Source organism: Macaca mulatta, chromosome X (genome assembly GCF_049350105.2).
Source record: "Macaca mulatta isolate MMU2019108-1 chromosome X, T2T-MMU8v2.0, whole genome shotgun sequence".
Lineage (NCBI taxonomy): Eukaryota > Metazoa > Chordata > Mammalia > Primates > Cercopithecidae > Macaca > Macaca mulatta.
In genome coordinates, this window is record NC_133426.1 from 57,709,677 (window position 1) to 57,713,246 (window position 3,570).

General features: G+C 45.2%; 1 pseudogene; it reads right to left on the reverse strand.

Annotated features, from left to right (window-relative positions):
• Nucleotides 1-209: 209 nt before the first annotated feature.
• Nucleotides 210-1,071, reverse strand: LOC100429006 (protein L-Myc pseudogene; annotated as a pseudogene).
• Nucleotides 1,072-3,570: the final 2,499 nt, after the last annotated feature.

Below are 3,570 nucleotides of genomic sequence, written 5' to 3' on the forward strand. Positions count from 1 at the left end.
AGCATGAGTCAGGGGAGAGAAAGAGCTGCGTTTCAAGGTTTCCAAGAATGCAAGCCCTTATTGTGTGTGTACCGGCTGCAATGCATTCTGGGACCTACTGCACAGACTGTCCCGTCATAACAAAAATGTGAAAATTACTAAAGGGGAAAGGGAGGTCAAAAAATAAACTTGTGTCTTTGTAAGATAGAACAGTCAGGCTTTTTGGTCAGTTAGTAGCCAGTGAGGTATGCAATTCATTTCTGCAATTGCTGTTGCTGGCGTCGGAGCTGCGTTTTCTCCATAGACATCTTTTTCTCAGCTCATGCTAGGTCTTGCAAGTATCTCAAGGCCTTGCTTAGGATCACTACCGTGGGGACCTTAGAGCAGCTGGCCAAGGTGGGTACCTGGTCCCTCAGGGCCAAGAACTGAGAATGCGCAGGTCATTCCACCTCTTGCGCTGCAGGAAGTTGTGGCCCTTCCTCTTGGTCACATCCTCAGTGTCAGAACTGGCAGGACTGGGCAGCCTTGCTTTCTATAGGCGAGGGGCTCACAATCCCCTCATCCTCCTTGTCTTCCCTTTTCCCTGGAGCATCTCCCTCCAGAGCCTCTTCTTGGAGACCCCTCTCTGGAGCCTCTTCTTGGGAGCAGCTTTCTGGAGAAACACGGGCAGCGCTGTTGTGTTGTTGCTGGTAGATGGAGGTGTGGAAGTGTTTCATGCAGGGGTTCAGACTGTCGACTCGAACCACGATGGTGATCAACTTCTGTATACCCACTCTGCCTCTTCTCTACTGTCACAAGGTCAGTTTCCTCACCCTCTGAGTCGTTTGGGCTCTCAAACCTGAAGCAGGCCTGAGTCTTGGCTTTGCCCAGAGTCCAGGGAGCAGCGGGCGCTGGGTTGCCGTCTTCGAGGCTGGGAGGGTAGTCTGGGGGAGGAGGGCAACTTGGGCGGGTTCCCCCAGGGCGCGCCAGTGAAGAGCCAGTCGCTCCCCGCTCTCTCCAGCTGTTCCCAGGCCAAATAACCGCTCCACATGCAGTCACGATGGACTGTGGATGCATGGTTCAAGCTCTCGAGTGGCCCCGAGATTCCGTCTCATCCCCAATGCACTCTCCGGATCATGGCTCTGTGCGATCAATCCCAGGGTCTGGGTCCCTGGCGCTGCGATCCTAGCCCCAGGTCAGAAATGCGGGAGTGGGTTGGTGGGTGGGCGATGGCATCAACTCGAATTTCTTCAGCATCTCTGCTTTATATGTTAGAGTGGCAACTATCTCTCTGGGGGAAACTTAACCTTTTACTCTCCTGCTTGAAACAACACCACTAGTTCAATTGGACCCTGTTTACCGAGGTTTCCCTAAATATCTGGGCTTGCCTCAGTGAAGGATTGGCTAAGTTGAAAAAGGATGGTGTTCACTTGCTCTTGTGTCTGTTCAGCCTCTGAACCAGCTATGCAGAAATAAAAAGAGGACTTGGTTTCTCTGCTCAATGGTCAGAACCCAATTCTTGGGACACTGCCAAAGGTCCAGCCTTTTGGTATGTCACTTGGAAAACTAGTCTGGCAGATTAAAGACTCTTTTTTTGGGACCACGGCATGTGGAAACAAATCTTGACTACTTATTGAACTGCCTGGATTCCTCATATACAGACCCATGGCAAGGGCTCATTCTCCGATGAGACTAATCAAGGGGAAGATTGAGCCTGACTTTATATATCCAATGCAGAATCTCCTGCTGCATGCCAGATCTGTGACTCCTGACAAAAGCTGACACATGTGTTTCATGGCGTGGAGACATTATATAAGTTGTGGCAACCTCTCAACTCTGATTGATCTGACTGTTGACTCTCCTCTTGGGGCTTTTGAATATGCCTCACCACTGTTGAGCTTTTTTCAGATTACAATGTTGCTATTCCAGTCTGATCAAGCACATTATTGTGCCCCTTAAAAGTAATCCATGTTATGTTTTTGCGTTAGAGAATATTTTTATTCTGCCAATGGTGTATGTTATTGCAAAAGCCACTCAGTAATGACCTAATAATAAAGATGAGTCTTACTGTCCATGGGCATCTAATATTACTGAGCAATAGCATGGTGGCCTTCTCATAATTGATTCAAAAATATTACTGACTCTACTTCTCTCACCATCTCTTGATCCACACACAGTAGTAAGGCAGTTTATTTACTGAATGTTGCTGTTCTTAGAAAAGGATCATCTCCTCTAGACTGCTTCCTTGGTAGGGACCAGGATGAAAGGAATACAGAGACTTTATTGGAAAATTTAGGATTCCTTCCAGATCTGTTCATTCCAAGTCCGGATGTTTCTTTCTTTCCTCTAACAGCAGCCCCAGGCCAGCCTGGTCGGTATACACTGTAGGGCTGACCAAAAGTGGGAATAGGGGATTCAAACTTGCTGGTTGAAGTTCTAAAATTTTGATAAAATACATTTTATTTTGTTTTAAATTGATGTATAATTGCACATATTAATGGGATACAGTGTGATGTTTTGATACATATATGTAATGTAATGATCAAATCAGCATAATTAGCATATATCTATCACCTGAAGCATGTTTCATTTCTTGGTGGTGAGAACATCCAAAATCCTCTCTTCTAGCTCTTTTAAAGTACACGATACATTATTGTTGACTATACTCAACTTACTGTGCAGTAGATCATCAGAAATTATTTATCCTATATAAGTGTAACTTTGTAGCTGTTGAGCAACCTGTTCCCCTCCCCCTTGCCACTAGTCTCCTCAGTTTCTGATAGCCACTACTAAACTCTCTCTGAGGTCAACTTTTTTAGATGCCGCATATGCCTGAGATCATGTGGTAGTTCTCGTTCTGTGCTTGGATTACTTCACTTAACATAAAATCCTCTAGGTTTGTCCACATTGTTGCAAATGACAGGGTTTCATTCTTTTTAAAGATTGAATAGCATTCCATTGTGTATATATACCATGTTTTCATTCCTGTTTCATCTGTTGATGAGCACTTAAGTTGATTCCATATTTCAGCTATTGCAAATAGTGTTGCAATAAACATGGGGATCTGAACTCTTTGATATGTTGATCATTTTTTTGGGGGGGATCTAGCAGTGGGATTGTTGGATAATATAGTAGTACACCAAGTGTATAGCAGTGTATAACAGTTCGCTTTTCTCCACATCCTCACCAGCATATGTTATTTCTTGTCTTTTTTTTTTTTTTTTTCTTTTTGGCAGAGCCTTGCTCTGGCACCCAGGCTGGAGTGCAGTGGTGCAACCTCGGCTTACTGCAACATCTGCCTCCCCGGTTCAAGCAATTCTTGTGCCTCAGCCTCCTGAGTAGCTGGGACCAGAGGCATGCGCCACCATGCCCAGCTAATTTTTTGTATTGTTAGTAGAGACGGGGTTTCATCATGTTGGCCAGGCTGTTCTTGAACTCCTGGCATTAAGTGATCTGCCCTCCTTGGCCTCCCAAAATGCTGGGATTACAGGCATGAGCCACCATGACAGGCCAATTTCTTGTCTTTTAATTTTATTTTTTAAATAATAACTGTTCTAACTGGGATGAGGGGATAGCTCACTGTGGTGTTGATTTGCATTTCCCTGGTGCTTA